This window comes from Caloenas nicobarica, chromosome 3 (assembly GCF_036013445.1).
Source record: "Caloenas nicobarica isolate bCalNic1 chromosome 3, bCalNic1.hap1, whole genome shotgun sequence".
NCBI classification, from domain to species: domain Eukaryota; kingdom Metazoa; phylum Chordata; class Aves; order Columbiformes; family Columbidae; genus Caloenas; species Caloenas nicobarica.
Genome location: NC_088247.1, coordinates 87851716 through 87863256, shown reverse-complemented (window position 1 = coordinate 87863256; position 11541 = coordinate 87851716).

Sequence of the window (11541 nt, the reverse complement as noted above, 5' to 3'; positions counted from 1 at the left end):
AAAAGCTCCTATAACAGAGTCTGACCTGTGGAGCAATGGATCGGGTCACAGTCCTTTCACCAGCAGAAGCTTTCAAGAACAGAGTTGGATCCATTTCACAATTTTGTTTTGAAAGAGACCAAATTGCTCACTAAGTCTCAGAACTACTGGCCCTGTAGCAGAGACTAACAAAGATCAGCTGAAAGCCCTTGAATTTACAGTAAAGTGTCATTATCCACACTTGCCCCTTAAGAACTCTCAGTTCAATGATTTTACTCTGTTTGAGAGACAAGACCGAGAACCAATGACCAAAACACTGTGCAAGCGGGGCATGTAGCTAAAAGTAAACAGATCACTGTAATGCTCTCCTGTTTTACATTTTCCTACCTTGTATATAAACATGGGTATCTTTAGTAGCATTGCAAAGGATATTTAGAATTAGGGAAATGTTGAACTGATCTAGCTCTCCACTTCGTGCATGTTTTCACTTCCACTTATCAAATGCACGTTTCAAACCATCTTATGAAATCTTCGTGGAATGATACTCTATTTATCAAAGTTTTTCAATGGTCCCTTCAGCTACAGCTTGTGCAACTCTTCATTTTAATGTGTTCATCTTCATACAGACCTACAGGGAAGAGTGGCACAATTATGTCCCAGTTATGGTTACATCCCTGAGGAACTCAAAGTTTAAGGCTTGTCCCACACTGCAAAGCTCATCCAGCCAGAGAGGGCTGCTGATATAACTGTGCCAGCAAAAACCCTCATGTAGATGCATTTAAACTGATGCAATCCTATACTGTCCTCATTTTTGTCACTGGGTAAACAAAGGAACGGCCCTAGGCTGGGAAGACAGGAGGCAGTAAACGATGCCCAGCCCAGCAGAAAGACTTTAAGACATACAGAACATATTCCCACTAGGTGGCTCTGCCAATGTAGTTATGCTCTTGATCATTCCATAATTACTCTAAGCTATTATTTCTCAAGCACAATCGCATAGACCACATATAGGTACTCTGTACTTCATGGATGGCTGGCATGCAAAAGCTTATCCTTGCTGTTCTCTTGGAGTTTGAGTTTTGCTTCTAAAAATGCATCACTTGATTGGTCACAAGAAAAACAGGTTCGAAAAATCACTTCACGACTTGCCAAGGTCACGCAGAAAGTCTGTGGTAAAACAGAGAATTGAACCGAGGTGGCCGGCATCCTCAGCTAGTCACCTAAGAACACAGATCAGATGCTGCATTAGAAGGACAGTCTCAAAACATCTACAGAAAATTTATGCCATCATCAGGATGTAACAACCCAGAAAACAGGAAGCAGAATAATCCCGGGAGAAAGGGTGAGCTGCCTTGACTACAGACACAAGGGCATGCTCACATATTATCCTGCATGGCTAGGGACATAGCATGCCAACTATCCCACAACATAACACTGCATACATTCACATGTTATGCTATGATATGACACCTCTTCTCCAAATAGACAGCTCTAAGGATGAGAGGAAATAATTTCCTGCAGTATATCTGAAGATCAAGAGAAGCCTCCATACAACTGGGGTGAGGACTACACAATGGAATTAGACAGCAGCTGTGAGCAAAGAAGGTTCCAGCCTGGCCTCAAGGTGCCCACAAAGGGTACAGTAGATTCTGCTAGTCCTTACACAAAAGCTACACGTCCATTGCTGCTTGTTTGGAAAGCGTCTTAGTATGCAACAGGAAAAGCTGAGAAAAACTCAAAGAACCTAGTCTGGTTCAGCTGATCAAGAACAAAGTCCCTTCTAGCATCACACAACTCAGCATGGCCCTGACTCCTTCCTCTAGGAGGTGACCTCCTTCCAAGAGCTGCTCACCAGGAATTACACCTTTTCAGGCAGCTCTTTGCCGTTCCTACTGACTTGGCCTAGTGAAAGCGACTCCTAATCAAGACTGGTTTAGTAAAGTTCCTGCTAGATCAAAACTGACTTCAGTTGATTCCTGTAGTTTCCAAAAAGCTCCTGCTGATTTGGCTGACTGTCCGAGCTCCAGGAAAACCGCATGTAAGCCATGCATTTGCAGAGGGTAAATTCTCCCCTTCTGGAGTGCGAAAGAGACAGGACCAAAGCCAACAGGAACAGAGTCCATTTGTCTGGGTGGAAGTCACAGAATCATAGAATGTCCTGAGTTGGAAGGGACCCACAAGGATCATCAAGTCCAACTCCTGAATGTTTGCAGCAACCCCTGCTCTAGGGCTGGTGACCCTGAGCAGGACACCAAGACATCCTGGACAGACCGGCATCCTGGGCCTCGGTGACACAAGCCCCCCACCCCTTGGCCACTTTCTTCCTAGCAGTTTTTTATGGGACGCCAGCACATCTTCATGCTGCAGCGACTTGCAGAGAGAACTATCCTTACAAAGAGTTACTCCATCTTGCAAGGGGCCAATAATTTAGTCCTGAAGAGGACACTCAGAAGCACCCTGTACTTTGGAGATGAGCCCAGCAGGACTTTCATGCTCTTTCCTCACCCCTCTCAAGCCCTTGGCAGAACCAGGATTCAAAACAATCGCTTTGATTAGAGGCTTACAGCCACTTAAGCATCTGACTTCCATGCATGGCCCACCTGGCAAGGCAGGCACACCTCCCCCAAACCCACGCTGGGCCCATAACACTTGCAGGCTGTGTGGGCTGCTCTGCTTCAGGGCCGAGGAGTCTGCCACGTTCCCCTCCAGCTGCGTCGTCAGCAGCGTCATGCTGACAGGTTCAAGCCTTGCAGAGAGGGTTGTTTTTATAACCTGCTCTCTTTTAACAAAACTTTCCCAAGCTTATTCCTCTACGTTATAGTCAAGATCACCTGCGGCTCAGTGGGATTTAGACTCTTAAAGGAAAATTGAAAAAAAGAAAAACAAACATACAAAACAAAACAAACAGGAAAGACTGACATACAGTGGCATCCAAGGAAGAAGAAAGCAACTTAGCACTAACCAATCACTCCAAATATTGAGCTCTGCCAACATCCTTCATTCCTGACTGCCAACTCTCCTCCTTTCTCTGTTGTTCCCTGGGCTCACCACAACAAACTCTGTGGATGCTCCTCATACTGACCTGCAGCTCTCCCACTATTCCTGCCCTGGGATGACAACATATTGCCCAGTATCTGTCTTTGAGCCTTGGTCAATAGCCCCTGATGCCACAGTGCTATGCTTGTCTACTCACAAGCTAATCACAACTCAGCTCTGTGATCCCATAACCCATCTCTGCTGGTATGCCTTGGCCTTTGCTTATGACATCTCAAGTGTTCTTGTCCCAGATTCATGGCACAGCTCCTTCCATGCACCTCAGTCTTGACTTGCCACCTCCTTGAGCCCATACAGACAGAAAACAGCAGATGTGGAACATGAGTCGCTCTGCTGTATCAGTCCCAAGGTCTCTGTAGTTCATCTTTCACGCCCAGAAAAAGCTACCAGACAAGTCAGGGGAGAATGTAAAATTCACTTAGTAACCTGTCCATCATCTAAATTTGAACTGGTATTAGTTTAAAAGCCTGAAACATTGTTTATTCTGGCTTTTAATTATGTTATTAATAACTACAGTGACTCTCCACATACTTGCCATTCACATACTGCTCAAGTATATTCTCAGTAATATTGATGAGCACACTCAGTAGTGTTGCTCAGGTCTTTTCCTAAACTAAAAGAATTAAATTAGACCACTTCAAGATATCTGAGCAAATGAGTTCTCTCCCAGTCATGCATTATCTTCTCGCATTCTACAGGGGACTTATCTTGCCATTGAGCTGCCTTTTCAGTAAGCTTAGCTGGGTCTCTCTGAAATTCCTCGCAGTTCCTCTCTAGTCTTGACCAACCTAAATTTGGCTAGTGCTCACATACTAATATTTAAAGCTCCCACAGCGCAAATGAAAAAAACATGCCATAACAAGATTCTAAACAATGCCATTTGCTTTTTGTTTTAAAGTTTTTGCATTGAATTTCATGCTCTTGAATCCACAGCCCTGGAGACCAAAGCCCCTTCTTACCCAAAAGGAGCTGCACAGGCAAGACAAGAATTAGTTTCTTCAAAGTGTGCTGGAGGATCAACTTCTATGTTCCCTAGAGGGTTTAGACTCTGAGGAATATTTAGTCCACAAGTTCTTTGATTAAACTATCAATGAGCACAACAAAAGTCCAATGCCTTTTGAGACAGGGATATTCTCGCCCACTAGGAACTGGACTACAAAAAAACAACTCATTTCACACATGTGCTGCCAAAGAGCTGTCAAATGGGAACAGCTTATTGTGAAATGTTTTTGTCATGAGAATGAATATTCACTCAAGAACAAAACAAAACCTATCAACCTCTCTGACTTTAAAAACAAAAAGCCCTCTGGCCAAGATTTTCAAAGTTGTTCACCACCCTCAGTTGGCTTGAGATCCAGGGTCCAACAAAGTTCAAGAGCTGCTGCCCAGTAGGGCAGGGAATGAGATCCCAAACAGGTGTGGACCAGGTGTGAAAAAGTAGAAGGTTAACACACCCCATCCATCACTGGACAGCACATCTGTAAAAACGGAAATAAACATTAACTCAAGTCAAAGTCTTGTCTGGAGATGAGCAGAATTCTCCCCAGTGGCATCTAAAGAATATCGTGTGGTGAGGACTGCAGCTGAGCTGATTTACTGCTGAACTGTGCTTGTATGGCTGCAAGAGGCTCTCGTTCCCTCACTGCTGAATTGCTTCTTCTCAATACAAGAGACAAAGAGTCCTAGTGCTCTTCTGAATATCGCTCTGGTTCATTTTTCCAGTTGCAAAGCAAATGGTTTGAAGTTTCATTGTCTTGCCAGACTCATAAAAAGAAACTCCCAAGCGCTAGCCAAATTGTGAAGAACAGCATGTTTTATGAAAACCCAATTAAACTCTGGCCATCAGTATCTCACTTTCATCTCTGCCGAGCACTGTCTCAGTTTTCTTGTTGCATGCCAAGCTCATATTCTTCTCCGATTCACTCAGCGAGATTAGTTAGCAGTCTTGTTTTGCTGGTTTTTGGGGGGGCGAAGGCAGAGTCCTTCTTGGTTATATACTAGATCTGCAGGGTACCAGAAACAAGGATCTTTGGGGTCAGGCGGGGAGTTTATTTCCATGTCTCAGATATCAAAATGGGAATTGCTTGTCATTATCACTCACACCAACAGACACTGAATGTCTTTCCCAAGAAGAACTGACGGAAATGAAACAAAATTAAAAGAGAAGGAGCACTGCACTGCAATACACTTTGGAAATCCTCGTCAGTGGAACAGCTCTTTGAGCTGTACAACATGGCAGAGGCCCATGTAGACCCCAAAGTCCAACATACCAGGAGAATTGAAGAGTGTCATAAAAGTACTCTTGTGCTCTTCTTTCCCCAAAGGAAATTACCTCTTCCTTTATCTGTCTCTACCAGATAAGGTAGCCAGCTGTGACTCATATTAGGAAGCCATAAGAAACGCAGGAGTATATTGTGCTTTCACCTGACTAGCAAGGAGGCCAACACTATTATTTTCCAGCAGCCTCCAAGTCTCTTCCAGGTCACTGATTAATGAAAGTGTTCACTAAAAAATGCAAAGCAACAGATTGCAAACCAGAAAGCACATACAGTTAGGGATTGAGTAAAATTCATTTTAATAGACCAACAACCATCACTTAAGCCCATCTGATCAACATGCCAGTCCAGGAAGCAAGCTTGATGATGACTGAAACAAAACAAACAGGGATGTCCTACTGTCTTGTGCTGTTATCACTCTTCTATTGTCTTCTGCTGTCTTCTATTTAGAAGACTGTCTAATAAGACTGTCTCCTATTGTCTACTACTCAGTGTAATTTTGGTGCTAAGTGATAAAAATGTAGTGAGAAGGGCAGTTGCTGCTTTTATTTGTCATTATATTTGAGGCTTTTTGTGCTGAACAATTCCAGTAAATGAAAAAAAAAAAAAACTAGAGACCCAATACATTCTTTCCAGATTTGCAAAATGCAAAGATAAATCGATGTTCAAATAACCATGCTCTGTTGACTGGACAAATCTGCCAGGACTCAGGGTGGTAGCAAACATAGGTGTATACAAGAAGTGTCATGTTCTAAACTTCTAACCAGCTGGAAAACAGCAGCATCACAAAGAAATGCCATTCTGAGAGCTACATCAACAGCACAGTTGCCTAAGTGAGCGCTCTTCTCAGAAATACTTGGAGGAGTTAGATGACTGAAAGCCTCCAGAAGTGAAGGGCTTTGAGGCAAATCCAGCTGATATATGTGTTATATGGTGCCAGCATCATTTCCCTGAATGGCCAGAGAAAAGGGGAAGCATGAAAACAGTCAGTTGGGAATGTATGTGTATGTGGGGGAGGGGAGCAAAGAGAAGGCAAAACTAGCTGAGAACAGGCTCCATTTAAATTACATACAGACCTCACACAAAGCACAGAGAATTGGTCAGTAGATTGAAGCCATCTGGCTGGAGGAGCCATAAGAGGAAAACCCTGCTGGAGATCTCTCCATCACGTCCCATCATGGTCCAACATCAGAGCACAGCACGGGTTTCCCCCATTCCGATCTCATGGAGCTAAATATGGGAAGAGGAGCAAGAGCACTGCAAAGTTCATCATTATGACAGAGCCTCTACTCGTCTCGCAAAGTATAAACCCAGCTGGCACTCTCTCCTGCAGACTATTTCAGTCTTGAATCTATGCCTTGTTAAAAAAATCCCACCTCCCTTAAAGCCCAGGTGTTTGATTCCTGGCTGGAACAGGCTGCAGAGCCTGCTCTGTGCTCAGCCTCATGTCAGTCTTGACAGGAGTGATCACAGGCCGAGCTTGTGGATTCTCCAGCACTCAGAGACAGGGATGTGAAGCTTACAGATGTCCATACTAAATACTTAATGCAGCAGTTTCTACAACCATGCATCAGTTTGCCAGAAGGAAGGACTGCGTATCACTGGTTTTGCCTGCGCTGTCCCAAGGCCTCTCTGGTAAACCTCAGGCTTTGGTGGTAACAAGAGAGAAACTGAGTCGAGGTCCTATGTGCTGCAGCCAACGGCATAAAACCCCAATGCAGACAGCTGGCTCCAGGCTTCCCTGACTCTCCAGTGAAAGACCCCCAGGGCTCTCCTCGTGTCAATGAACCAGAGGACTCCAGGTCTTCTCCTGCTCCTCCTCGCCATTTACAAGCACGTCTGTTGTTGAAGGCAAACTCAGCATTCGTTGCAATGCAGCCTGAGAACAGCTGAAGACACAACATTTTTGTTATAGAAACATATAAACCTATTTTAAAACATTTTATTGTTATGTCCGAGATAAACTGTGTGTCTTCATTTAATGCAAATGAACATTGCTTGTGTTTCAGCACACTGGTACTGAACATTCAACATTGTGGTGATCTTTATGCCAACCATGCCTTACAAATTCTATGTTTTTCATTGTCTGCTTTTCTGAAGTCCCTCCTCCACCTGGCTTGGGAAGAAAAAAAAAAAATTTAAAAAGGCACTTAACAACTGGAAAAATTAAAGCTTTGGAAGATTGCCGGTCCGATTGCCCTGGTCTTGTCACAGAGTTATTGTTCCTTGTGATTCTCTCATGCAGCCCAAATATTAATTGCCAGAGATCAAATCTCAGTGCCAGTGGTTCAGTTGTTTTCCCTCATTATGACTTGCCCATATGGAACATTCCCAAAATATCAGGAGTCATTAATATTTTTTAAACACTGAAAATCTCAGAACTTGACCATTTCTGTATCAGAAGTGATTTTCAGTGATTGCAAAGGCTTCTCCCTCTAACAAATGCCATCAGCGAGGTGTTTCAGGTGTTGTCAACAGATACTGGGTGTAAGAACAGTAGCAGTGAAATTACATAAGGAGAGGGGTGGGGGGAGAAGCAGAACTGAAGTGCTCATGAAAAAGGAAGTTGGATTAATATTCCCAATGGACTTTTCTTGTTTACACTTAGCTTGAAATCTTGGAAGGAAACGTAATGAAAGTATTACTTGGTTATTTTACTTTGAAAAATAACCATATCCGCTGGGAAAATAGGAAAACCTTAAAAATACAAACAAGTTATTTTCAAGTGAGTCGCTCATTCTCCTACCCAAGCGCCATCTCACCCTGCTCTCTTTGCAGGGCTTCCTTCTTGCCATCTCCAGCCACTTTTTCATCCTCTTCCACACTTCAAATTATTAATTTTTGTCCCAGTCTCACTCTCCTCCACCCTCTAAAGCCTATTTCAGAAGCTGGTTGTCACTTCTCCACAGGCTTTTGGGGCGAGCTTTGCTGCTTGGGACGGGGAGGCCTTTCCTGCTGATGAGCATGTGGCCGCTCTCAACCAAGAGCCCCAATTCATGCAGGTGAGATGGAGCCCGCGGGAGCCTCTGAGCCCAAACAGACTTGTGACACCGGACACTCTGCAGAAAGGTTTCCATATCGCGGTGGTTGGGCAGGATAAACTGCATTTTTGGTGCAAGGTGAATAACCGTTAGTTATTTCCTTCTCTTATTCAGACTTCAGGGGGTTTTGTCACTTCTGCTGTTTACAATCAGAAATTTGATTTGAATTATCTAGACATTTTTTATGTAACTATAAAATATTACTGCAGTACGCTCTTTCTAAGCATGGACTAACCAACAGGGTAAACCTGTGAATCCGTGTCTTTCTCGTTACAATCGAGCGTCCCCCAGAACGCTCAGGATTTGTAGCATTTAATATCCACACGTAGCTAATACGTCATTTGAAGTGCTTGCTAAATTTCCTCATTTAAAATCTTGGATGATCAATTGTTGGACATGAATACATTTCTTCTGCTTTTGATCACCCAACATCAAATTACAAGCTATAATAAAAATTCTAGATATTTTGCAACCTACTCATCACCAGATTCAGAAAGTTTCCTAATTTTTCAGGAGGGGGGAAGGGAGGCAGGCTGTTGGATACAAAGTGAACGCTGACCTGCACTGACCCCTTCTGGAAATCACCAAAAATGTACCATTGGAAACAAACCTGTATTGGTTCAGGGGGCGCGTGTGGGAACTATGTGACCTAATAGCTCTTTCCATCTCGATTTCTATGACTTTTAATCATGTTTGGTTGGAACAGGCTCAGACTTCATAAGCTATTTGCACGGGCAAGGCTCTGGAGCAGACATACATGTCATCCATTAGCATCCAACGGACCAGAAAAGGCCCAAAGGACCAGAAAAGTTTCTCTGTAGTTGGAAGAAGAAAATATTAATATGTTATTGGAATTAAGAAAAATAGGAAAATATATTCCATTTTTCAGACAAGAGCAGGACGCAAATTAGCACGAAAAGAAAAATGGAGCCCTGCAGAACATCTACAATGTCTAATTCCAAAGCAGTTCAAACAAGGGATTACCATTTCTTTGAGAGCAGTCCCTAAAAAATCTCTGGAGGCCATAAGCAATTAGGACATAAGTTTCTCATCTAAAATATGATACCTCCTTGCTCCTAACCAGATCCACGCTTGGGAGCGCGGGTTTAACTTTAATTCAAAAGGAAAAGGAGTCATTCTTCAATGACCGGTGACATCCTGTTCCGTTCCTTGGAAACATCCAGTTCTGCCTAAACTGGACCACTCTCCGCTGTGCTGACAAACCACAGACCATGGCTGAACCAACTTACAGAAAGAAAATCACTTTATTTTCTCTTTTGTGTATATAGATATAGTATTCAGGGCTATTTTTTAACCCTGAATACAAGGGCTTGATGAAATAAACACATTCAAAAATTATCTGCAAGAAATCAGAAATATGTCAAATTTCCAAACTTGGAAAGAGATGATGGGCTTCGACTCAAATTGGCACATGCTTTGTTTGTCTCCTTGGGACTTGACGGTCTGCATTGCTAACAGTTGTAGAAAATACTCAGGAGACAGAAAAAACATCTCAGGAGATGAGTAAATTCACTCAACCCAGAAACTGTACGTTTTTAAGAAAGCAACTGTTTTCCTTCTTTGCATTAAATTGTGTCACTTGAATTCCTTTAGAGACAGCATTTGTTTGAAGGTGAGGCAAGCAAGAGGAACACTCGCTGCATCTGAACTATCACCACGCTGCTGGCCTCTATCTGTCCGACCAAAAGCCATCGTGCTGCTTAACTGCATTGAAAGTCCTATGACATGGAAAAGCTGTTGGACAGCCCCTAACCCTCTGTCTACATATCTTCACCATGGCGAGCCAGCCCTGTGCTTACCAGCTGTGGGTTTCTGTCCCATGAAGAGAGTCAGCCCTTTAGTTTTCCCCATCATGAGAGGCAAGGAAGCCAACAGAAGAAATTGCATTCAATTTAAGGCATTGAATAAACTCTCCTGTCAGGTTGTTGCAGCCAAACTCCTTCCACTAGAATAAAACTCTCTATATAAAGAAAACAAAACACAAGCACCTCATAAAAATGTGACATCACTACACCACTGAGCCTAGCAATGCTCCTTCTCCTCATAAGGAAGTTATCCCTAGACTGGATTGCAGTAAATATTTTGTTTGGCTCTTGTGTTTAAGCTTTTGGACAAGCTAAAGATCACCCTGTTTCTAGATATCATTATATAGCATAATACGGCGAGAGAGGAAGAGGTCTCTTCTGGCAAGCCTTCTTGCTCAATTTGTTCTCTGAATAGCTGGGATGGCCCTATTTTCATTGCTTGGCATGGAGCACAAGAGCCTGGACAGGAGCCCTGCCTTCATTCCCACTTCTTTGGAAAGTCCCAGAGTTGAGTGCTCAGATCTGCCACAGACAGAGATTTGCAAACCGGACTGTAACAAGAAGCACATATAACACACAAGACAAAGAGGCTGGAAGACCTCCTGAGACGGGAAGATCAAATTTTATTTTATTTTAAATTTTACGTTTATGTCACAATTTATATTTTACACCACAATTTAGCAAGAAACTCGGGAAAACGTAGATAAGAAGTCAAGTGAGCACTGTTGACTGCTGATGGAATAGAATGGCATGAATGACCATCAACACATTACTTCCAAGGGATTTTATCTCACTCCTTTAGTTTCGCTTCCTGGATTTTTTAAAGAGTTGAAATTACAGAGCAAACAAGCACCTGGGGAAGCCCCATGCTATCGAGTACAGTTCAACTCAACCTGAAGTACGCTCTTCATGACGATACAGCATTACCATCTAAAATGAATGGATGGTTGGTATCTGAAGTCCCAACTGTCTGACAGAACCCACTCAGCTGGCACCTCCAGGCCACCTTCCACCAAAGGCAGGTGGAAGAAGCTAAGAGACGGGGCATGCTAAGAATGACGATGGGAGAAGTGATCTCTCAGCAGCCTACAAGCTGCCTGAGACCTCCCAAAGGCAAGCGATATTAAAAGAAAAATGGAAAGCATCTAAACTGGACCACCTGGTTACAAGGACAAGCTTACAGCCTGGCAACAGGCTGCTTCAAATCTTCACCTGCCACATTACACGAGCCAGTGCAGGCACATGCACTGCCCTCAGCATCCCTGGCAGGTACAGACATGAAACGGGCACATTGCAAACAAGCCCCTTCCCCGCCCCACACAGCTGGGCTGAAACACCCCCTGGCGCAGGAGTCACCCCGGGGCC